The 27,089-nt window shown below is 33.9% G+C and overlaps 1 long non-coding RNA gene across 1 annotated transcript in view; it reads right to left on the bottom strand.

The window, feature by feature from the left end:
* Window positions 1–27,089, bottom strand: part of LOC112469266 — a 235,465-nt gene that overhangs the window by 186,260 nt on the left and 22,116 nt on the right. The window contains exon 2 of the long non-coding RNA XR_003042597.1: window positions 2,333–2,487. This is a non-coding gene — a long non-coding RNA (uncharacterized LOC112469266). The remainder of the gene's footprint in view (window positions 1–2,332; window positions 2,488–27,089) is intronic.

Below are 27,089 nucleotides of genomic sequence, written 5' to 3'. Positions count from 1 at the left end.
CATTTTATTTTTGTATAAGGTGTGAAGTTTAGGAGAGGTTAATTTTTTTTTTGCATGTCTATATCCAATTGTTCCAACACCATTTGTTGAACAGATGATCCTTCCTCCATTGAATTGTCTTAGCAACTTTTCCACACTGTAGATCCCTTTACCCTCCCTATTTTATATTGTAATTGTCTTATATATTACATCTACATACATTACCCCTCAGCCCAAATTTCTACTTTTATCTCTTCTTCACTCTTGATATTTCAGTGTAAGAATCTCATTTATTTAAATGAATAAATTTCTTGCCTTCTAGAGTTCTCTTTAAAAAATACAAGTTCTTCTCTACTCTGGCAGGGGTGGGGCAAGGGTGGAGGGGGTGGTGTTATTTAGGTGTCTTTGGTTATATATGCACAGAAACTGATTTTAAAGGTCATGATATTATTAGGAGACTGGTGAGTTCACTGAATTGAAGAGAGAGGTGGACAATCGTTTCTCAGAAAGGGCAGAGAGCTAGGAAGACTTAGATTGTCAATAGTGAGAACTTATGGAATTTCTCCCTGGTATCTACCACTAACATGGCACCCATTGATTTTCTGCCCTTGGGAACCTCTGCTCTAGATTCAGATACCTGGCAAAGAGAATCCAGTCAGCCTAGCACATACCACTGGTCTATCCTAGTACCTAGGAAGGAAGGTGTCTTGAATTGGCAGCCCTACCAGGAACATACAGAAAGGAAAAAGGGAAACTCTTTGAAGAAAGTAAAGATCTTTAGTTGGTACAAAAGGGAGAAGTGGTGCATAGAAGATTTACAACATCAAAAACCCTATCAGATAGTATTATAGTTTTTGCTTTTAATTATCAAATATATGTCTATTATATGTACTTAGATATTTGCCATTTATATTGCTCTACCTTCATTCTCGATGCTCCAAATTTCTTTCTGGTTTTATTTCCTTTCTGTCTCAAGAACTTGAATTAGTAATTTTTTTTAAAACCGATCTATTGGTGATAAATTCTATTAGTTTTCCTTCAGTTGAGAATGTCTTTATTTCACATTCATTCCTAAAGAATGTTTTCACTAGATATTGAACTGTGGGTTGACAATTCTTTTCTTTCAGTGCTTTCAAAATGTTCCATTTTGTTCTTGCCTATACAATTTCTAATGAGAAAATTGTAGTCATTTGAATAATACATAATTTTTCTCTTGCTGCTTTCGAAATATTTTATTTGTCTTTAGTTTTCAACAGTTTTAATTGTGATGGGTCTCAGCATAGATTTCCACTTATATGAATTCATGGGAATTCACAGTCAAATTCAAAGAATCTAAGAATAGAATGGCAATTTCCAAGAGCTTGGCACAGGGGGAAATGGGGAGTTACTAATCAACAGCCATAAAACATCAGTTTAGCAGAATAAATAAGCTCTAGAGACCTGCTGTACAACATTGTACCTATGGTCAACAATAAGGTATTGTGCACTTTAAAATTTTCTTGAGGGTATATCTCATGTTAAATATTCATACTATAATAAAATAAATTTTTTAAAAAAGAAGTGCATGCTTTTACTTCTTTGAGTATATTTTGTCAGCTAATTCCAGCTGCTGTGACACATTAGCATCTCTCAATTCTTAAGTTGAGATCTTCCTGGTATTCAATTCTGTTCTATGTGTGTGCCACCTAATGACAAGTCTAACACATGGGTTGTGGTCTGTGCTTTAGTTCAGTTCTCAAAGTCTTTGCTATTCTGTTTAGGATCAGATCTATGCATGCATAGCACAAGGATGAGCCCAGGAGTTCATAGATAGCTTTGTGGGTTTTCTTCCCAGGTTCCCACTTTCTCCATGATCTCCCTGGTATTTCTTGGTATCCTAAGGCCCCCTTTTCAATTTTCTGATAAGAAAGCTAGACTTTTCTTTACCTTTCCTGAGAATGGCCCCTCTCTGGGGCTGAGCAGCAGGATAACAGAGAGAGAAAAAAAAAAAGCAACAGGGATTCATCCTTTTGGGACTACAGCTGCTTCAATCAAAGAGAAATGTTCCACTCTCTCAGTTCTAGGTGCTGAGGGCCCCAACTGTTTCTGGTCTCGCTGCTACTGCTACTGCCACAGTGTGATTGCCTAAGAACTAGAGCACAAGAGAATGGAAAAGAGATTCAAAAGAGGAAAGGGAGGAGAGTAGAATTTCCACCACTTTTCTCTAAGTGTTAGCTGATCTCCTTCCTGTTCCTCCAGCTAGAACTAGAGGTTTTCTCCTGGAGCTATGTCCATGCCTATACCTGCTTCTTGATTTGGTGCTACCTTAAGTTCAAACTGGAAGTTACCAGAGGATAAAAAATGGTAATCTCACCCTATTTGGTGGTGTTTTAACTCCTTTTCTTCTGTCATCTGCTTAATACCATTTCCTGTTCAGAGTCCTGAAATATCTGCTCCATGTATTTTGTCCAGGTTTTATAGCTATATTCAGTGGGAGAGACAAGATGAAATGTGCTTCCTCCATCTTACCTGGAACCAGAAAATTAATAAACATTCATAAAATTATGCCTTTACTTTGAAAGGATTAAAATTGCAGTGTTGCCTCCATTAAACTGATATTTGGTTTCTCCATTTTCCTAACTATATTTAACCTAGTTCAACTACATGTGAAGTTTGTTATCCATTGACCCACATGAGGTATTTTTTTTCAGACATCAGAGGCATTCTCTTTGATAATTTCCAAAAATATTTCACCAATGTTGTCTCTAGTTTCCTCTGCTATTTTCTATGTTAGTAACATAGAAAGACTACAATACATTCAATTATATAAAAACAAAATTTATATTTAGGATTAGAAAATAATAGATTATTACATTGCTTATTTGATTTTTATATTTCTGCATTATGCCATTTAAAGCAACTAACAACAACATAAAAAGTCTCAACATACCCAAACACTAGCCAATTAAGTGGTCAGTGACACAAATAGAGAACTATTTTTAAAGTTTGTGCCACCATCTAGTGTTCTGAATTGTTCCACAATGCTAAATCCTTTTTTTAAAGAGTTTTTTTCTTTATGTGCCTAGTTTTTCAATGCTCTTTATACATTTTTAATCTTAAGACCTCCGTGACTTTTCATAAAATAAAAATTCCATAAAGGAATACATATAGGCAAGAGCTATTTCTTCCAAAAGAGATATGTCTTGTATACCTAAATAGAGTGCTAACTCTTTGAAAGCAGAAATTACATCTTTGCTGATATATGCTATAGGACTAAATATAATGTCTGGCAAATGGAACTGCCAAAAATGGAAGGAATTTGGATTTAAAGTCTGGACATTAAAGAAGACAAGTAAAGATACACCATGCAGAAAGAGCCGAGAGGAGTAGACTTTGTATATCTCAAAGCATAATAGAAGTGGCTAAAAGTGAGGAGGAAGAGTTGCATAAAATTTACCTACTATCTTGAGGATTGTAGTAGGAAAAGAAGAGTAGCTGCAAATGAATATAATTTGCTTTTAAGATAACAAAGAACAAATTTATGATTCTGTTTTAGCATATTAACCTGATGACAATAGTTTAATGAACTCTGCTTTTAGACTTTTAAATGCTAGGAATATAGCACATTTTTACTATGTAAAGTATTCCTTATCTAACAAAACTTTGATGTATAGCACAGATTTAAAAAAAAAAAATTACACAAACTTTTCCCAAGGCTCTCTCTCACTCCACGTGTAAAAGATAAATACAGTTTGAATGGAAATTCCAAATATACACTGTTTATCCCAATAGATACTTACAGAACTGCAAACAAAAAAAATCCTGAAAGGGGGAAGATGAGCTTCCACCAGTTCCTCAAATTGAAGGCAAGAAAGTGAACACAGCAAGAATGTATATAGAAAATCCACAAATTACTATGAAAGTTATTGCAACTTACCAATTTAGGGTTTTTAGAATGAGCTAGCTACCTGATACACATGTTGGAATCTAAGACTTAGTAAAGAGGCCACCTGTTTATAAGCAGAGTGTTTTCTAGAAAAAAAATGCACACATTTCTCCTTGCAAAGCTGTCGAAGACATCTGCTCTCATACCAAGCTAGTTATTAGTGTCCAATAATTTTATTTTTAGGATTTCCTAAGTACTTAGAATGGTATTCTGCACATAAAATTCTCAATATGAAAGAATCAAGTTCATATAACATATATCTGTTGTTTTGATTCCATATAAAGTATCCCAGTGGATTTTCTCCAAAATACGCAAAGACTAGGATGTGAAGTTTATAATTTACTGCCAGACCTAAATACACTATTTTACTTTCTTTAATCACAAACATATATAAAGTGGGCATTCAATAAATGTCTGAAAGATAAAGGTATAAATAAATGAATTAGCTGGACTATAACCCCTGATGAAGGAAAGGAATCAGCCTATTCTTTCTTGTGGCTTCCTGCACCAAACTTTCAGAGCCAGCACACCCACAATGAAAGAACACCATCTGAAGGAAGCTTCACAACTGCTCTCTCATTAACACTGGGCTTCTGACATCCAGCACTTCTTAGAGTCCTAGTGTTAAGGAATGCATTCTGAGCCTCTGCCGGCACAGGCATGTCACAGTGATGCTTCTGAAACAAACTGGAGCTCAGATGTGCTTCAAGTCTTCACTTGTTTTTGATGGAAGTTGTGCTGGCAGCTGTTGTCATCATTAGCCTTGTGGCAATACTTTTTCCCTTAAGTATCTTATGTCTCCTATGAAAGCTTAAAGCTAGTTAAATAGGGAGGGACTTTGGAATATGTGCCAATGTCAAACAGTAAAGTTTTTATTTTCTCCTGCTGTAACAGCTTTAAAGGTCTGAATTTCCAAATCTCAGTCACTAACACCACTCAGGATTTTAAGTTGGATAATGGGGTAAGAACAGAAGAATCCTAATTCCTTCTCCTCCTTTTATGATCTTCACCAGAGAACTAGTAAATTAAAGATTTAGAACTTGCTAGGCACTTGGGTGTGGAATTCTCCTATAATCTTGGTGTTCATGGGATGAATGAGCTGTCCATCCACGGTTCTGTAACCTACAGAGTCAAGATATCTGAATCTATACAAACAACCCAATACAGTCTTCAGTGGCATTAGAATTTCCCTAGCAGTTGACCCAAGTGGCGCATTTAGAAATCTACAATAACTAATGTTCATTAAGCTCTTACTATATGCCAGGCAATATATTCAGTACTTTACATCATTAAATTTTCACAAAACACTCTGAGGTAGATATTTATCTCCATTTTACAGGTGAGAAAAACTTGATTAAAGAGATATGAAATTTACTTAAGTTTTTATTCACTATAAGGAAGACTTTTTAAAAAGGGTAATTAGCACTGCCTAATATTATGAAAATATCCACTCTACTAGACTGTATATTCTTTTAAGCCAAGAATAATTATTTACTTCATCTTTGTATCCCCACAATGCGTAGAACAACATCTCACATACAAACTTCTTAATAAAAGTTTTCTGAGCAAATGAAAGGCCCCATAGCTCTGGAATGGTTGTATGTTTCTCTCTCTGTCCCTAAAATTTTCATATTAGAGGATAAGTTTAAGTTTTAGAACCCTCAAAGTCATTCGTACTCACATATACACATACTCATTTACCAAGTTTACCAGATCCCCTTTTTAAATCCCAAAAGGTATAAGCCTCTAGGGCCAAAAGCAACAGCTGCTTAATAGGTGAACTTCAGCACTAAGCAACAGGTTGGGACAGGTAATTAAGGATATGAAATCCATTTGAAATTGCAGGGGAAATTTTGGGAAGTAGAATGTATTTATCGGAGTTGGAATTTGGCCAGGATTCTAAGGAAAACATCAATTACTCTTTGATAATATAAAGTAGCATATAAACACCATTGAACTGAATTCTGTCTAAGGTAGAAATTTCAGAGACCCATAGGTGGGACACATCATTGCTAGACAAATTCTTCCATTAAGAAGAGTTCTTTATCACTTCATAGTAACCTCTCGTAACTAACAAAGAAAACCTCTTGTGAGCTTAGTTGCAAAAGTGAATCCTAGTTAATAGAGTTGAAGGCAGTTAAGAGGTCTTTCCAGCAGTTTAGTCTATCGTGCACATTAAATTCACTTAGATAGCTCCCTTCAACAAAGTAACTCCATAGTCTCAGATATTTTGATGTAAAGAGACCCCAAGAGACCTGATTTCATCAAAGTCTGACACTTCGCTGTCTGAGACAGCTTAGGTGTGGTCTTGCTTGCCGTAAAAGTGAGAGAATGGATTGAGTAACTTTCCAAGGTTTCTAACCACCTTTAAGATAGAAATTCTATTAAAGAATCTAAACTAAAGCATAACAAATAAAAAAGAGGGAGGGATCAATTGATTTAGGAAATATACCAATTTAAGTACAATGTGTGGACTTCACTTGAAATCTAACTCAAACAAAGCAATTTTTTTAAAATGAACTAATTGGAGAAATTGAACACCAATTGAATATTTGATGATCTTAAGGAATTTCTATTAACTTTTATGTGTAATGATGATAAGTAAATTTAGAGATGCATACTGTAGTATTTGTAAATGAAATGATATAATGCCTAAGACTGGCATTGACATGATATAAGGTGGAGAGAAGTTGGTAGGGGTGTAGATGAAACAAGATTGTCCATGTGTTGATAATACCTGAAGCTCAATGATGGGAATACATGAGGGTTCATTATACTATTTTCCTTCACTTTTGCATGTTTGAAATTTTCCATAATAAAAACTTTTAAAAGTAAGTTAATATAACTGTTCACCATAGGTTTGAGCATAAATAAAATGAGCCATGACTCAACTGCAATTTCCAGTAACAATTAAAAAAAACAAGAATGTAAATTATAGTGTCATTTTATAGTAACAATTTTAAACTTTCTCTAACTCATAAAATAAATTTTCAAAAACTTAAAATTTTTTGAAAACATAAACCCTTATACTATTATTTACTTTGTATATATTTGAATTTTTTCCAATAAATTTTTTAAAACTTCATCCTAAATTAAGCAAATCACTAAACTCCAACTGAGCTGAACCCAATTAATTAATGTTTTATTAACTAATAAATGAAGCCAACGCACTTTGTTGGGTTTTTTTTTTTTTTAGCATTTTGCTTTAATAAAATAAATAATTCATTCAGTGTATTTTTGTAAATATTTATGTAAAATTTACTGAATTCCTAATACTCTCGTTAACATGCTAAAAGATATTGAGACTACCAGAAAGGTAGGAAATGGTATCTGCCTTTGAGAACTTACAGCCAGATTTAAAGATGAGATTTATGTAAGATGTAATTAGAGCATAATAAAAGTCTGAATATTCAATAAGTTAATTTGCACTGCTAATCAAGCCTATGGTCTTTTAAAATGATCTCTAAACAAAACTGAACCCAACCAATTAATTGTTCAGTCCAGATTCCTATATCTCTCTATTTGCTTTATTTGTAATTATTGTTATTTTATTACTGCTTCAACTTTTTTAAAGAGTCTGTTGCTGCCTGAACTTTTTAAAGCTTATGTGCAGCTGACTATGAATTAACCCAATATAACCCCCTTTCTAGCCAATAGAATATGACAAATATTCTAATAATGGGATGTCTTATCACTCCCTTGACTATATTATGTTACACACCACTCTGTCTTGCTAGCAGACTCACTTTAGAGACTCTCCTTATGGCTTTAAGAATTAAACAGCTATGTTGAGAAAACCCACATGGCAAGGAACCATGGGAAGCCTCGGACCTGCCCGCAGCTGCTAGGAACTGAGCGTGGCCTCCAACTAACAGCATGCAAGAAGTCAGGACCCTCAGTGCTACAGTCACAAAGAAATTAATCCAGCCAACAAATTGAGCGAGCTGGGAAGCAGATTCTTCCCCAGTCAAGCCTCCAGATAAGACTGCAGCCAGCCAACACCTTGATTACAGCTTCGTGAGACCTTAAGCAGAAAATTCAGCTAAGCCTTGCCCAGACTCTTGATCACAGAAACTGTGAGATAATAAATGTGTGATATTTTAGCCAATAAGTTGGTGGTAATTTTTTACAAAGCAACAGAAAACTATTACAGCAGCAATTTAAAAATCACAATATATGAGAGTTCAATTAAATCTTGCTATGCTTTATCTAAAATAACACAAAGCCAAAGATTTGCCTTACCAAAGTCAGACTGTCTTTAAAAAGGACTTCTATGTCACCCTGAGAAAAACAGTTTTTCAGATTTAGCCAGACTTTTAAGAGGACACAATAATTTCTGGGGCAATAACCTAGGAAAATTGGTGTGTGCTATGTCTTAGTTAGAAAGGAAAATGGATGTCCATTAATCTTCACATTTTAAACCAACTTTGCATTCTTGGGATACTTTGTCATTATTTATTATCCTTTTTTATACATTGTTGGATTTAATTTGCTAAAATTTTAAGACATTTTTAATCAATGTCTATGAAGAATACTGATCTGTAGTTTTCTTTTAATGTCTTTGTATGGTTTTGGTATTTGAATAATGCTGTCTTAATAGAATAAATTGGAAAATATTCCCTCCGCTTCAACTTTCAAGTCTTCTATATCCTTACTGATTTTTTTCCACTTGTTCTATCAATATGGAAACTGCTGAAATCTCTGGCTCATACTGTGGACTTCTCTATTATTCCTTTTGGTTCTATCAGTTTTTGCTTCATGTATTCTGAAGTCTGTTATTAGGTGTATAAACATTTAGGATTGTTATGTCCACTTGGTAATTGATCCCTTTATCATTGTGAAATGGCCTCTTTATCCCTGATAATATTTTTTGCTCTGAGATCTCCTTTGTTTGATACCACTATAGCCACTATATCTTACTTTTGATTAGTGTTAGCATGGTATATCTTTTTCCATTCTTTCATTTTTAAAGTTATCTGTGTCTTTATATATAAAATAGGCTTCTTGTAGCCCATTTACATTTAATGTCACTTTTAATATTGAGTTAAAATTTATCATCTTGTTGTTTTGTTTCTATTTAGCCCACTTGCTCTTGGAATTCTTTTTCTTCAATTTCTACCTTTTCTAATTTGGGGATTGAATTTTAAGGTTCCATTTTATCTCCTTGATGTCATACTAGTTATAATTCTTTGTTCCAGTCTGTGTACGTGTATATTTATGTGTGCATGTGGTTATTTTAGAATTTACTTATCACAGCCTACTATCAAGTAATATTATAACACTTCATATATAGTAGTCTACCCCTTTATCTGTGGTTTTGCTTCCACAGTTTCAGTTACCCACAGTCAACCATGGTCTGAAAATATTAAATGGAAAATTCCAGAAATAAACAATTTATAAGTTTTAAATTGCATGTCATTCTGAGTAGCATGATGAAATCTCATACGGTCCCACTATATCCTGCCTAGTACATGAATCATCCCTTTGTCCAGTGTATCCATGCTGTGTCCACTACAAACCCATTAGTCACTTAGTAGCCATCTCAGTTATCGGATTGGTTATCAGAGAGAAAAAGAAAACCACATTTACAAAACATTTATTACAGTATATTGTTATAATTGTTCTACTTTATTATTAGTTATTGTTAATCTCTTACTGTGCCTACTTTATATATTAAACTTTATCATAGGTATGTACATGTAGGAAAAAACATAGTATGCATAGGGTTCAATACTCTTCATGGTTTCAGGCATCCACTGGGGGTCTTGGAATATATTTCCCATGGATAAGTAGGGACTACTGTATAGTACAGAATGGTTACAACAGTATATTTCTATTTCTTTCCTCCTGGTCTTTGCACTATTGTTTTCATACATTTTATAGGTATATGTTATAAATCTCATGATTTATTGTTAACATGTTTGCTTTTAGCAGTTACCTTTTAAAGAGATGTTTAAAACTAGAAAAAAAATGTCTTCTATATTTACACACATATTTACCATTTCTAGTATTCTCCATTTCTTTGCGTAGATCCAGATTTTCATCTGGTATCATTTTCCTTTTTATCATTACCTGTTCTGTAGGTCTGTCAATGATGAATTATTTCAGCTGTTGTGTGTCTAAAATGCGCTTTTCCTTCATTTCTGAAAAATATGTCCATTTGGTATAGAATTATAAGTTGACATATTTTTATTTTCAGCACTGCAAATGCTCCTCCACTATGTTCTGGCTTGCATTGTTTCCAACAAGATGTCCTGTGTCATTTTCACAAGGAGATAAAATGTCACTGGCATTATTTATATTAATAAAGAATACTTTTATTCTTCTGAATGTAATGTGTCTTTTTTTTTACTGAATGCTTTTAATACATTTTCTTTATCACTGGTTTAATCTTTCTCCCTTATAACTGTTTTTAATATTTTCTTTTTATCACTGGTTTTTAATGGTGTTTATTCTTCATAAGTCATGCTTAGAGTTTATTGAGCTTGGATCTCTACGTTTATTGTTTTCAAGTGTTAATTCTTCAAATAATGTTTTTATTTCTCCCTCTCACTCCTCTCCTTTGACAATTCCAAGTACATACATCTTAGGCTGCCTGAAGTTTCCCACGGTTCACTGATGCACTATTGATTGTTTCTAATACCAGTGTGTATTAGTTTCCTAGGGCTGCCATACAAATTATAATAAACTGAGGCTTAAAACAACAAAGAGTTATTCCCTCGCAATTCAGGAAGCCAAAAATCCAAAATCAATGTATTAGCATGATTGGTTCCTTCTGGACACTCTGAGGGAGAAACTGTCCTATGCATCTTTTCCAGCTTCTGGTAGTTGCCAGAAATCTTTGGCATTACTCGGCTTGTTGATGCATCACCCCAGTTTCTGCCTTCATCTTCACATGGATTACTATTTTCATTGACTGATTCCATTGTCTGAAAACTGTCCTTTCATATCTTTTGTTGTTGTTTTAATTGTTTCAGTAGAAGAGTAAATATAGTCTCCATTCTCTATCTTGTCCAGGGGCAGAAGTCTCACACTAAACTTAAGGAAGACACAATTAGTGTGAATACCTTCTCCATGATATTTGGTATTTCTTATCCTGAAAATTACATATATGTTTCACACAATATCTTACATAGAATTAAATTACTAAAGAAAAAGCCAGCATTGAATATTATGATAAACAATTTGGACAATCCCAGACATTCTTCTTTTAAAGAACTTAATTGAAATCATTGAGTTATACATGTAAGAGTTGTTGGAATGCACACCAACAGTGTTGTTCTAGGGATAGATATCTTTACCCTGTAGAATTCAATATTTGTAACTTTCAAGGCCCTTTAAAATAGGAGAGAAATTGAGTTAAAACTATTAAGTGTATTTTATCTTTAAACTCTTCCATTTTGGAAATTTTTCATTAGTAGTTTTGCTTAGTTTTTCAAAAACCTTTGGGCCAGAACATGAAATTTGGATACTAATAAATTCTATAAAGTTGATAAAAATTTCTGTGAAGGCATATTGGTAGCCACCTACAGTCAGACTTTTTAAAGTCTAGTAAATGACAGGAAATCTTCAGTTTAGGGGATGCCCAAATCCCATTTCATTGCAGTTTCTGTGCTCACAAAGGATCCACTTTAATTATTTATGAGGAAGGAATGGTATACCATTCACTCATTTTTTTTCTTCATAACACTTGCTGAGTGGTTTTCCCAATGACAGAATGGATACTAAGTTTGAATATTACAAATTTCCTGTAGTAGAGTTCTGTATAAGAGTACAAGGAGAAAAATTGAGTTTAAGAAAGCTGAAAGGAAAATTCTTCAGCATTAAATTCTAGATGATATAGCTGAGCACCAGTACAAGAAGCCTCACAATGCTACCTACACATTGTAAGCCTGAAATATCTGTCTCTACAAGCCCAGACATTCCTTTAGCCTACAGCTGCTTTGGGTAGTGAGATTGCTTGACTTGCCATGGCAAGGTTCCATGTGTTATGAATATACAGTGGGGAAAATTATTTGAATAGACTCAATTGTATAATATGCCATATCCCACTGGGACTGGTCAGAGTAAAGAGAATGACAGAGCCTACAGTACAAACCATAATTGAATAGACTGTTTTTTCACCATATTGAGAAAGACTATTAATTGGCGCATGTAGCCTTTTCTAAGATTTGTACATTGCATGCCAAAAATGGAAATAGTGACATTCTGAGTCACCTTTCTGTCAGGTATTAGACATTAATTCCTTCAGGAAATAAGTTCTTAACCACAAATTAGTCTAATTTGATAGTCTTAAACCTGTAGAAAAAGTTTCTCCTCAAACCCAAGATATTTCTATTTCTAGTAACAATTTTAGGTTATTCAGGGAAGATAGTCTCTGACTTTTTATTATTGTTTATATTATATTTACCTGTTGCTGAGATACAAAGGACATCTCCTATTTCTCATTTTTTTCTAAAAAAAAAATTTTTTTGTTTTTCATTTACATCTGTGGCTTTGAGTCAGTCTTCAGGGCTCAGTTACCTGATGAAATAGAGCAGCAATTAAAGCCTGAATTTAGCCTCTCAGTGTTTTCAACATTATTTAGAAGCCTTTGTGTACTGGATCTCATTTGCTTCCTTATTTGTTACATCTGATTAGAAATAGTAATACAGGTGAGACTATTTTTCAGTCTTTGAGAGGGACATATTTTTTTACTATTGTGAGAGCTGGGGATTAGCACCTTTCATTTAAAAACCAATATGAATAAAACAGTTGTTAAAAGAAATAATAATACTAACAATCAGACCCGATTTTTGGTAGTGCTCGTATTTACTTGTTCATCTTGAACAAACATGAATATGGTAGAGCAAGAACCAGCTTCATAATTTACCAAATCCAGTGCAAAATGAAAATATGGTCTCTTGCTCAAAAATTCTTTAAAATTTCACAGCAGAACATTAAACCAAGCACAAAGCCTTTATAAGTATAGAACTCTGTGACTGCATAGGTCACACACATTCAGACAAAAGTTACTGTTAAAATCTACTCATTAAAAAATCCACTCATATTCTTTTGCTAAATTTCTTACTTATTTGAATGATTGATTGCACACATTATTTTATGGTCATAATACCAATGCAGAGAAGTTTACAGTCATGCCATTAAAAAAGAGGAAAATAGCTGCTCATGATAAGGAAATTAAAACATTTCTATTTCAAAAATTTGATAATAATCCTAATTATCGAGTTTAATGGTACATTAGGACAGACCATTTAAAATGGATTTTGATTTTAACCTATCAGTGATCCCCAAACAGTTAAAACTCCTTTATGGTTCTTAAAATTTCTCCATCTGAAATCAGTTAGTCAATGTTGAATCCAACATCAATACTGAGAAGCCAAGGGGTAGAGATAGAACACATGAGAGAAGGCAATGGAGCCAAGGACATTAACATTTTGTTATCTCATGACTGCATACAGCAGATATACTGCATATTGTAACACTTCTTGTCTTAGTCCACTCATGCTGCTATAACTAAATACCATAGACTGGATGGCTTGGTGGAGTATGCGTCTGGAGGACATCTAACACAGGAACAATGGAAGCTGGTTTGAAGAAAACAGACTTGTTTATTATCAAGAAAATAGCTGCCTCTGATGGTAGTTCTTTTTTTCCTTTTATTTCCTCCCTCCCTAAATGCAAAAAAAAAAAAAAATCATTTTTTGCTGCCTTGGTGTAAACAAAAAGAAGCTTGAAGTATTTTCGACATGCCTCCCAAATAGCTACTTTAAAATCTCAAAATTTCAGAAAATATCTAAGCTAGACTGCCTCTTACCAACAACAATTGGTGCCTACAAGAAGAGTGTCAACAGGCAAAGCAGTAAAGAGCCTTGATTTTTCCTTATATCCCTGTGTTGAAGGGCTTAGGATGCTCTCTGGAAAGGAAAATCTAGAAAATAGACAACTTCAATGTTAAATCTATGACAGATGCTTATAATTTCATAACATTAAGAAAACATTAAGTTTTTGGTGAATGGGATAATCAGTCAAGACTTGTAGTAATTGAAATGTAACACTGAGGTGGGTGGTCTATCAGTTATAATAGTTTAGCTATTACTATGTTTTCATTAGAAGCCAACAGTAAGATTATGCTAAAGACAATTGGATACTTCCTAGCAAAGCAGAAATAGAATGTAAAACTAAAAGCTAAAATGTTACCCTGTATTATGTAAAGAAAGTAGAGAATGTCAGATTAATGAATGATTTACTTATAAAAAAAAAATTGTGGACAAAGATTTAATCTGTGTTTGATAGTGGAAAGCTTGTTTCTATTTCCAACAGAGATCTCAGAACCATAATTTACATGAAAAACTGAAAAAGCTCACAAAACAACATACCAAGACTTATTTATCTTATTTATCCCCTCACATACTTAAAATTAGCGTTTAGCTGTTTACTTAATATACATGGTATGTTTATTTTTTGTCCCAAGGAGAAATGACCCCAAAATACCACAGCAAGTATATACAGGAATGATTCTCCTGTTCTTTTCCAAAGACTAGAAACAACATAAATATTCATCGATATGGAAATGGTACATCCAAACATGGAATACTATGTAGCTACAAAAAGGAATGAGGCATCTCTCTCCATACTTATAAATAGGAATCTCCAGAAGATATTCAGAAGATATTTAATATGAAAAAGAAAGCTGCAGATCAATGTATACAGTATGTTAACTTATGTGTAAAAGAAAAGGAGGAATACTAAAATATACATTTGCTTTTATTTCCAAAGTGAATTAATGAAAAGCTAAACCAAAAACATAAATGATATTCTGGAGTGGGGAGAATCCAGAGTGGAAAGAAAAGGCATGAGAACAAAATTTCTCTGAAGGAACTTTAATTTATGCCATTAAAGGAACAGGAGTCACCTCGAAGAGTTTTCACTGGCCAAAGAACAATTTGAGTATGAAAAATAACACTAACTCCACCTGATTAAAACACAACAAATACACATAAATTTTTTAATTCATAATTAAACTAATAAAAAACTTTATTCATCACCATTTGAGGTTTGCTAAGGTACACACATTTATTATTCTGAAAAATGAATGAATGAAGGGAAAGAATCAAACATTTATCCTGCTTCTGTATACAAACTATATTCCAGAGTAACCAAATAGTTGATAAGGGAAATTTCTTCTTTATAGAATTCCAGCTAATACATCACCATTTTGGAACCTCTAGTGAAATAATGAATGAAATAACAGTTGTCAGTGAGAGCCAAAACCCTAGGTAAAAAGTTAATGGAAGCTTTCTAGCGGGTAGATCAGGCTAGCAGCACTAACAGTTATCTCCTGATATGATGTAATAGGAAGTATAAGACACCATTTATGAAATACCCTGCACCCCTAATCAAACCTGATTTAAAATATGAGCCTTCATAACTTAATATCAATTTTAAGAAAATACAGGACATAGAACAAGTTAAATGACATCATAAGGTAAAAATTAGTCAAGTCTGGAATGCAGAAGCCTCTATGGATGAATGACCTATTTTCCTCAACAAATCAGAAAAGAAAAAGAGGGAGGGCTATTACAGATGAAAAGAAACTTAAGAAATATAACAACCCAATGCAACATATAGATTTTGTTTGAATCCTACTACTGCTGTAGTAAATTATTACAAACTTAGTGATTTAAAACAACACAAATATCTTATAAATTTCTTATCCTCTAAAGGTCAGAAGTCTAAAAATGGACCTTATAGTGCTAAAATCAAGGTATTGAGACTGCATTACTTGTGGAGGCTTTGCGGGGAATTGGTGCCTTAGCTTTTCCAATTTCTGGAGGCTGTCCACACTCCTTGGCTAGTGGTCCCATTCCAGCAATGGCATCTACTTTCACCATTATCTCTTTCTCTGACTCTGACCCTCCCTCTCTCATTTAAGGACCCTTGTGGTTACATTGAACGCACTCAGATAATCCAAGATAAGTTTCCCAGCTCAAGACCCTCAAGTTAATCATACCTGCAAAGTCCCCGTTGCCATGTACGGTAATTTATTCATAGGTTCCAGGGATTAGGATGTGGATATTTGATGAAGAGCAAGGGTAGAGGGGTGTTATTGTCTACATTTTCATAGAATTGGGAAATTTTTACCATAGATTGCATATCATATATAGGAATTGTTTTCATTTTCTAAGGCATATCATGGCATTGTAGTTTTATTTCTAGTGTAGCCCATCTATTGGAGATGCTTACTGAATTATTTTTAGGTGAAAGAATATGATATCTGGTAATTGCATTAAAATCTGTTTTAAAAAGAACAAGAGAAATAAATGAAACAAGATAGGCAAAATACTAAAAATTGTTAAAAGTTGGATTATGGTCACATAGGATTCAGAATACTTTTTCCTCTACTAGTGTGTATATTTGAAAATGTCTACAATAAAAGGTTTTCTTTAAAAATCAAAGATAATTGATATCGTTTAAAAGGAATGGGAAGGAAAGGGGAGAGTCTAGGGCTTCAGTGAACAATTCCTATTTATATATCTTTGCATACCAGTGTGAATGTCTGGTAGGATAAATTCTTAGACACAGAATTGCATTTAAAATGTTGATAATAATTGCTTTACATGCATACTAAGTTTGAACAATGAAGTGAACAAATGGTGGATGAGCCAGGTTTCTCACTGTCAGAGATGAAAAGTGGCCAATAAGTAAGAAGGGAAGGGTAGAATGAACACTGTGGTGCTAGATTTGAGTCAGAGAATTCAGTTTGAACTCATGTTTAGTTTAATTTACATATGGATAGATACAGACCAATTTTAAATGTATGTGCTTACATGGGTTAGTATACATACCTATATTACCTAGATCTGTCCACTGAGATGACCTAAAAGCAATCACACCCCAGCAGCAAAGAACAAACCCAGCACCCACATCTTGGTTTCTAAATACCATTTTCCAATAATAAAAAAAAAAAAACTGGGATCCTTGGGAAAATGGCTGATTCTAGGGTTGCAGCAGGGAAAGAAAATAAAAGATAAGCCTGGAGTATCTTGTAATAGCAGAAAATGAGGAAACTTAGAAGAAAAAGAAAAAAAGGGGGCATGCCAATGGGACAGAGGAGTTGACCTAAAAGAGCTCTCAATAGCCAAACCTGGAACAACTTGACCGAACTAAATAACATAGCATTGTATTATAATCCCAAATTATAACATAAACATACATGAGTCCATACTGACATACATAAATGGTCAAATAAATAAATAAAATAGAAGAAACAAATTATCTTTATTGTGCATTAATGATTCCTCAATAAACTTGAAAAGAAAAAAATATTTGAGTCAATTTACTAGTGGTGTTTACAGCTTAAGTAAAACACTTTTGCAAAATTTCACTCCCAGGATGCTAGAAAAATAGTTTTTCCTTTTATCCATCTCAAGAAGTTTCAGGGTGCTATTGCCTATATATCTAATGGATAGACCTTTTTCTAGCTGTCCCTAGGAAATATGAAATAGGAGTTTTGAAATCACCTGGCTCAAGCATAAATAAGGTACCTATGCTCAAGCCTGACTATAAAAGTAGAGATTATCTTGAGTGTAGTTTTCATAGTATGATTATGTTTTTCAAATTCACTTCAGCCATTAATATCAAAATCTCAAAATGATGGAATTTCTTGGTTAACACTTTATTAAGGCAGTAGGCATGGCACCTCCTTGATAGTAAAATCTCCTTAATATCATCACATAATGCTGATTTCCATTCTATAATCCATATGAACTGTAGCCCACATTATTACAGAGAATTTCCAGTAGGTAATATGAATACCAAACTCTGGGCTAAAGTCTTCTATAGAATACTAAAATATAAAGTAAAATTGATTTTGAAATTGATTGCTAATTCCTACAAAACATCTTTTTAAAACTGAAGAAATGTGTACCTGTTCTTAAAATGGAGTTGCAACACTGTACAACAACTCTACAGACACCCAGAACAGAATAATGTGTTTCCCAAATAAATTCAGATTAGACACATTTGGTAAATTGGACAAAGAAGAATATAGTGTGTGACGTTCTTTTTAATCAACAAAGCATTTAGCATATTGTGATAAGCAAAACACCACATTTAGAAAAAGTAAAGATTACTGATTATTTACTACTTTCCTATAAACTTTTTGTTTAAAATGGAAGACGATATTTTAAAAACTCAGCTATGAAAGCAATAGGAATAATAAAATCCTAAAATATGCACTATATTTGCAGTAATAGTAAATGACAGAAATGAGGATTATGCAAAAAATCTAGAGGTTTGAATGGCAATAATAAATTGCTCAAAACTTCAAGTTACACAGTTAGAAAATAGAAACTTTGATAAACAATATCAATTTCTACCTTTTGCATTGAAACGATGAAGTCTTTAAGTAATTCTGGCCCCCCTTTTTTTTTCTCAACTATAGCTTGCCCAGTGACCTGAGATTCGTACTATCCTCATTCTCTAGGGAATAACATGAAAGTGATTGTTTGAAAATAAAACGAGAGATTGAAACACTGTACTTCAGAAGACAGAATCAGTTACCTGACATTCAATACCAATCCTCACTGTGTTAAGAATGTCAGTGTTCCACATGCCCCACTCAGGAAAAGAGTTGTTTCAATACACGCTTCTGTGGCTTTATTCCGTTTGGTTACACCTCAGGGAGTTTAATTTCATGCAAAGCTTTCAGATAGTGCTTTCCAGTGACAGGAGCAAGGCCAGGTATCATAAGGCAGCACTTAGAAGTTCAGAGAAAATGAAAGCAATCTGGGCTGCTAATATTTGATAGAACTTTGGTCTTGCCCTAGAGTCAGCCTTCGAGAACGGAGATAGAAGTAGAGTGTTGGCAACTCCTGAGATAATAAAAAATGTAAACATAATGAAATTAAAGATGATCTGTATCTGGGGGTTGTATCTGGGGCTTATATTATGGCCATAAAGGGAAATGGCAATGAGAAGTGAATGTCAGAGATTTAACTAAACTGAATTGATTTCACGAAAGGCTTAAAAATTAGCCTGGCTGGGAAAAGAGAGGTAAAACACCTGCACTACTAGTCCACACACGAACAATGCATTTATTTTCAAACAAAGAGCAGATAATGCTCAAGCTTTGGAAGGGGAGATCTATTTTTCAGAGAAAATGTGGACACCTGAAAGAAACACAAGGGGCATTGTGTTTAGGAATGAAACATGTGATCTAGGGAAATGCCAGTTTATCCAAGTTTTGGCTGGGTTACTGCTTTGTTAAGAGAAGGGACATATTTTTGAAACAACTGTGATTAACTGAGGTTTAATGTACCCTCTTGTAATTATCTATAATTTTAAAAGATTACATTATAGCTTGTATGACTGGTTAAAAAACAAATCAGGTGATGTTTTTTAAAAATACAACATCACCTGTGTTTTATTGTTTAGAATTCATCCCCAAAATACAGAGGAATTGTATGTTTTGCTGTTTACTAAGAGTAATTTTCCTGATTCGATTTGGCTTCTCTCTTTACCTTTAGTTTCTTAACATGTTTATGTCAGCATCAGTTATTTAATATTTCTCAAAGTTTATGTAATCATGTTAATTAACTAAAAATTTATTCTACACAAATGGAATTTCCAGTGAGATAAACTTTTATAATTTATCTTTAGTGTTTCATGTTCTCCTTAATTTAAAGGGTAATGCCTGAGTGAATTTTTCTTATATCATTCTAGAACTCATAGACACAAGAACTCTCTGAGTCACAAGTTAGAACATAGACTGAGTCTCACACCATTTCTGAAAAAGAGGGAATTTTCCTAGATCTAGTCTTCTTTAGCTGTGTGACCACACATGTTTGATAACTTAGCTTCTCTATCTTTCTTTTCTATATCTGTAAAAAGTTAGGGCTTATAAACTGTTACCAATACATTTACCAGTCTCTTCGATCAACATTGTTTCTTAGACCCAACTCCTTTCTTCTGCATTCAGATTTTTCCTAACTGAAGTACATCACTTAGCGTTCTCTCTGAAAAGATCTGTGAGTTTTGCTCTTGAATATTTCGGGTAGCAACTTTTAAGTAACAGATAATTTACCTCAGCCCTTAGAAGATATTATTTCATTTGTATTATATTAATGCTGATGAAAAAGTTTTCAGACTGTCATTCATTTATAAGCAATCAATCTTTTCTCTAAGACTGGAAAAGGATAATTGAAATTGAAGAGTAATTTAAGGTTTCTATCTTATTTACCTGAAGGATGGATGTTAATTAACTTTCAATTTGTTAAGAAATTTATACAATTTAAGAAAACCACTGAAATTACAGAATTTATAACTAACAAACCAATAGAAGGGGAGAAAAGAAACAAAATTGATCAAATCATGAAAGGAAAGAAAAGGGGAAAGCTGAAAAAAAGAGTAAATGAAAACACAAAATGAGATAATAAAAATAATTCTAAATATGTCAGTAATCGCTCAGTAGCATTAACTGACTAGATATGAGACAGACTTCAAAACTGTTACTTTCTTAAATCCAGCTATATATGCTGTTAACAAAAGTCATTTAAAGCCCAAGAACACAGAAATTTTGGAAGAAATATTATAGAAAAAGATATACCAATGGATTCTGGAAAGATCACAGAGTAGAAAACACCAGGAATCAGTCTCCTCATCTTGACAAAAAATGCCTGGCAGAATCTGTCTGCTTTAATTATTTTGGAAGTCTGGAATCTATTGAAGGCTTATAACTTCCAGGGAAAGATCTGGATGATAAATTGCGGTTAATTTTGGTCAGTCTCATCTCTTACACAGTAATAGCTACCTATCCTACCCCTAGGCCTATGGCAGGCAGCTGTGTCCATGTTCTTGGAGCAGCTTGTACATGGTGATGGGAGGACAAAAAAGACCCTGTCCTTCAAATATTTGGGATCTGTTCTCTGATCAATGATTGCTGCTTCTGAGCACAAAGGTTCAGACAAAGAGGTGAGCAGCCATTGTTTTTGCCCTTATCTGGCTGAGTGACTTCCAGTAGATTCAAAGGGCTAGTGCCTTTCCTCCTTCCTTTATTTTTCTCCTTTGGAGAGCCACATATTAAAAATTTTTTTTAAACTGCATATGTGGAGAAAGTTATAAATCCGGATAATACACAGAAGAGAATTAAGAGGAACTTAAGTTTACACCTCAAACTGTCCCTCAGCACAGAGATAGTGTACAACAATAAAAAAAAAACTAACAATAACAATAACAAAAATACCAGCAAACCCAGGCAAAGGGGAAGAATATGATTTCCAGAGTTACCATATTATTAGATTCAACTGTCCAGTTTTCAATGACAAAATAAAATCACAAGGCATATGAAGAAAATGGCAAAGTGTAGTCTATTCAAAAGAAAAAAATAAGTCAATAGAAATCATCCCTGAAAAAGATCTGTTGGCAGATATACTAAAGACTTTAAAACGATTGTCTTAAAAATGCTCATAATTCTAACGAAAGATGTGGAGAAAGTTAAGGGAAAAAAGTATGAGAAAATGGGAATATTAATAGAAAACAAAAAAGAAATTCTGAAGCTAAAAATACAATAATTGAAATGAACATTTTACTAGAGGAATTCAAGGGCAGCTTTGACCAGCCAGAAGGAAAAAATCCATGAACTTGAAGATAGGACAATAGAAATTATCAAGTCTGAGGAATGGTAACAACAACAAAAAAAAAAATTGAAGAAAAGCAAGCAGAGCCCAAGGGACCTGTAGTACATATTCAAGCAGACTAACATACACATTTTGGGAATCCCAGAAGGAGAAGAGAGAGGAAAAAGGCAGAGAGAATATTTGAAGAAATAATGGTCAAAAACTTTCTAAATTTTATGAAAGACATGATTATAAACATCCAAGAAGTTCAACAAACTTAAAGATTAACTCAAAAAGACCAACACTGAGGCACATTACAATCAAACTTTTAAAAGACAAAAACAAAGACAAAGAAAATCATGAAAGCAACAAGAAAGAAGCCAATCATCACATACAATAGATCCTCAATTAGATTATAAGTAGATTTCTCATCAGAAACTTTGGAGGTCAAGAGACAATACGCTAATATATCCAAAGGGCTAAAAGACAAAAAAACTGTCAACCAGAAGTCTATATCTGACAAAACTGTTTTTCAAAAGTAAGGAGTAAATTAAGACAGTCCCAAATATACAAAAACTGAATGAATTCATGACTACTAGACCTGCACTGAAAGGGAGTCCTGCAAGGTGAAATGAGAGCACACTAGACCCTTACTCAAAGACAATGAAGAAATAAGATCTCAAAAAAGTTCAATACATGTGCAGTTATAAAAGCTAGTATTATTGTAAACATGGTTTGTAGCTGCACCTTTAATTTTCAACATGATTTAAGAGGCCAATACATATAAGGGGAAAAAAATTATTAGCCTAAAAGCTAGTTTATTATAACTTTGGTTTATAAGCTCAAATTTTGATTTCTACATAATTTAAAAGAAGACTGCATTATAAATAATTATTATTAGTTTATGTTTTGGAGAACATAATGTATTAAAATGTAATTTTTATAATATCAACAACCAAAGGAGTGGACATACAATGGTAAAGGAGAAGAGTTTTTGTATGTTACTAAAGCTAAACTTGTACAAATTCAAATTAGAGTGTTATAACTTAACAATGTTAAATATAATCCCCATGGTAACCACAAACAAAATAGTTACAGAATATACACAAAAGGAAATGAGATAAGAACTTAACATTGAACTATAGAAAAGTCAACAAAAGAGAAAAGAAAACAGTAATGCAGAAAATGAGGGACAAAAAAACTAGAAGGCATATGAAAACAAATAGAAAAATGACAGAATAAGCCATTCCTTATCAGTAATTATTTTAAATGTAAATGGATTAAACTCTCAAATCAAAAGATGACATTGGAATAATGAATAAAAGCATATGATCCAACTACATGCTGTCTACAAGGGACTCACTTATTTTTGTTCTTTTTTAAAATTTTTTTCCAATTACATTTGACATTCAATATTATATTAGTTTTGAGTGTACAGCACAGTGGTTAGACATTTATATAACTTACAAAATGATCCCTCCAATAAGTCTAGTATCTACCTGGAACCACACATAGGTATTACAATATTATTGACTATATTCTCTGAGCTGTACTTTGCATTCCCATGACTATTTTGTAACTGCCAATTTGTACTTCTTAATTCCTTCACCTTTTTCACCTAGGCTCCCTAACCCCTCACCCATCTGACAATATCAGTTTGTTTTCTATATCTATGAGTCTGTTTCTGTTTTGTTTGTTGACTTTGTTCTTTAGATTCCACATGTAAGTGATATCATGTGGAATTCATCTTTCTCTGTCTGACTTATTTCTCTTAGCATAATATCCACTAGATCTGTTCATGTTATCATAAATGGTAAGACTTCATTCTTTCTATGACCGAGTAATATTTCATTGTATATTTACATATACCACTTCTTCTTTATCCAATAGTCTATCAATAGGCACTTAGATTTCTTCCATATCTTGGCCTTTGGTAAATAGTGCTGCAAAGAACATAGAGATGTATATATCTCTTCAAATTATTGTTTTGGTTTTATTGGGATAAATACCCAGAAGTGGAATTTTGGGGCCATATCCTACTTATATTTTTAATTTTTTGAGGAACTTCCATACTGTTTTCCATAGTGGCTGCACCAATCCAAAATCCCACCAACAGTGCATGAGGGTTCTCTTTCCTCCACATCCTTGCCAACATTTGTTATTTTTTGATTTATGGATGATAGCCATTCTGATAAATATGAGAGGATATCTCATTCTGGTTTTACTTTGCATTCCTCTGATGATTAGTGAAATTGAGCATCTTTCCAAATGTCTATTGGCCATCTGTATGTACTCTTTGGAGAAGTGTATATTCAGGTCCTCTGCCCATTTTTTAATCAGATTTTTTTTCATGTTAAGATGTATGAATTATTTACATATTTTGGATATTAACCCCATATCAAATATATCATTGGTAAATATCTTCTCCCATTCAGTATGCTGTCTTTTCATTTTGTTGATGGTTTCCTTTACTATGCAAAAAGTTTTTAGTTTGATGTGGAACTAAAAAAAGAAGAACAAACTGAACCCAAAGTTATCAGAATGAAGAAAATAAAGAGTAGAGCTTAGAGAAGAGATGTGAGAAAATGGCATATAATAGAGGTTGTGCTCATCTCTCTGGGGACCAAATCAAAGTTGTGACAGAAACAAGGAGCAGCAGCAAGGAAAAATCACTTGGGATCTAGATGAACAAGCCATACAACTAGGGAGAAATCCAAGAAATCGTCCTGAAATGGCAAAAGGTGAGATGGGGTGAGGACGCGGGGCTTCCCTGTCTCGAGCAGCACCAGCAGCTGCAGCAGCAGCAGCTGCAGCAGTAGCAGCAGCTGCAGCAGTAGCAGTGGCAGAAGCCTCTTAAAAGGGCCGCAAACACAAGCAGGTTTTTGTGGTGAAGCACCTGCTTGCTCTGAGCACCAATGCTGATTTGGCTGCATGCAGGGGGCACCAGGGACTTACAGAAAAGCATTGTCAGAGTGAGAGCTGAGGTGAGACCCACTCTGTACAGAAGTGCCAGAGGCATCCATTGTTCCCTGTTGAGCCATATCCCTTACCATTGCATGGACACAGCTCCGTCATAGCCGTGAGGTCATCAAGCTGAATAACAGAGGTCGTTCCACCCAAAAGATTCCATGAAACCCCATCTACCAAACTCGTGGCCCTGCCCAAGCCAATCCAGGTATAGCCTCAGCGAGTCAGGTGCTCCTTGCTGAGCAGCACCTAGACTCACACACTGGAGGCTACTGGCCTTGGTTTCTGGTGTGGCCTTTTGAAGCAACTATAAGCACAGCATCCGTGGATTGCTTGCTGAATCTTAACAGGTGGCCCTGGAGGGGCACAGGCTTGGGCTAAATTTGGCCTGCAGCTGAACCTCTCTCAGGACTGTGCCACTGGACACCTACTTCAAAAATCCACAGTAATAAGGCTGGCAGACTTAGGAGCTTTTCTTTATAAAGACAAATAAAATTGACAAACCCTTTGCTAGACTAACCAAGAGGAAAAAAAGAAAAGACTCAAATCAACAAAATTATAAATGAAAAAGGAAACATTACAACGGATACCACAGAAATTCAAAGGATCTTAAGGGGCTACTATGGATAACTATATGCCCACAAACTGGACAACTTAGAAGAAATGGAAAAATTCTTAGAAACATACACTTAGCAAGACCAAATCAGGTAAAAATAGAAAATCTGAATGGACCAATTGCTAGTTAGGAGATTGAAGCAGTAATCAAAAATATCCCAGCAAAAAAAAGCCCAGGACCAGACTGCTTCATGGGTGAATTTTACCAAACACTTAAAGAAGAATGAACAACAATTCTTCTCAAACTCTTCCAAAAAATCAAAGAAGAGGAAACACTCCCAAACTCATTTTATGAAGCCAGCATTATCCTGATACAAAAACAAAAAACAAAAAACAAAAAAAAGACATACTAAAAAAGAAAACTACAGGACAATATCCTTGATGAATATAGATGCAAAAATTTTGGTTTGCAATAAAATACTTCCAAACCAAAATCAGCAACACCTTAAAAAAATCATTCACTACAACCAAGTGAGATTTATCCCTGGGATACAAAGATGGTTCAACATACACAAATCAATCACTATAAAACGTCACATTAATAAAATAAAAGAAAAGAATCATATGATCATCTCAATAGATGCAGAAAAGCATTTGACAAAATTCAATATCCATTCATGATAAAAAAATATCTTAACAAATTAGGAACAAAAAAAGGAACATATTTCAACATAACAAAGGCCATATATGACAAGCCCATAGATAACATTATACTCAGTGATGAAAGGCTCAAAGCTTTTCCTCTAAGATCAAGAACAAGACGAGTGTGCCCACTCTCACCACTCCTATTGTACATAGTACTGACAGCTCTAGCTAGAGCAATCAGTCAAGAAAAATAAAGGTATCATAATTGAAAAGGAAGAAGTAAAATTGCCTCTTTTGCAGATGACACGATATTCATAAAAATTCAATCAAAAAACTGTTAGATCTAATCAATGAATTCAATAAAGTTTCAAGATACAAAGTTAACATGCAAAAATAAATAGCACATCTGTACACAATGAGTTTTCCGAAAAAGAAATAAATTGATCCCATTTACAATAGCATCAAAAACAATAAAATACTTATGAATAAATTTAAGTAGGTTAAAGATCCCTACTCTGAAATCTATAAGACACTGATGAAAAATATTGAAGAAGACACAAATAAATGGAATATTCTGTATTTATGAATTGGAAAAATTAATATTGTTAAAATATCAATACTCCGAAAAGCCATCTATAGAATCAACACAATCCCTATCCAGATTCCAAAGGCATTTTATTTCAGTTCTCATTTTTTTTTTAATTAAGTTTATTAGGGTAACATTGGTTAATACAATTATATAATTTTCAGGTGCACATTATAATTTGACATCTGTATATTCTATTATGTGTTTACCACCCAGAGTCCAGTTTCCTTCAGCTACCATATATTTGATCTCCTTTACCTACCCTCCCTCTACCCCTCTATATTTGACCCCTTTTACCCCGTCTACCTCCCCCTCCTTTCCGACCCTCTACCTTCTGGTAACCACTAGTCTATAGTCCATGTCCATGAGCCTCTGTTTGTTTGTCCTGTTCATTTGTTGCTTTAGGTTTATATCCCATATATAAGTGATATCATGTGATTTTCAACTTTTTCTGTCTGGCTTATTTCTCTTAGCATGATTATCCCGAGGTCTATCCACGTTGTCACAAATAGCAGTATTTCATATTTTCTTATGGCTGAGTAATATATGTACCACAGGTTCTTTAGCCAATCATCTATCATAGGACACTTCGGTTCCTTCCATGTCCTGGCCACTGTGAATAATGCGGCTATGAACATCGGTGTGCAAATATCTTTTCGGACATGGGTTTTCAAGTCTTTGGGGTAAATACCCAGTAGGGGGATTGCTGGATCATATGGTAGATCAGTTCTTAGTTTTTTGAGGAACCTTCATACTATTTTCTATAGTGGCTGTACCAATTTGCAGTCCCACCAGCAGTGTATGGGGGTTCCTT

This window comes from Pteropus alecto, unplaced genomic scaffold, assembly GCF_000325575.1.
Source record: "Pteropus alecto unplaced genomic scaffold, ASM32557v1 scaffold146, whole genome shotgun sequence".
Taxonomy (NCBI): Eukaryota; Metazoa; Chordata; class Mammalia; order Chiroptera; family Pteropodidae; genus Pteropus; species Pteropus alecto.
The sequence above is the reverse complement of the archived record's forward strand: the minus strand, read 5'-3'. Positions and strand labels throughout refer to the sequence as shown.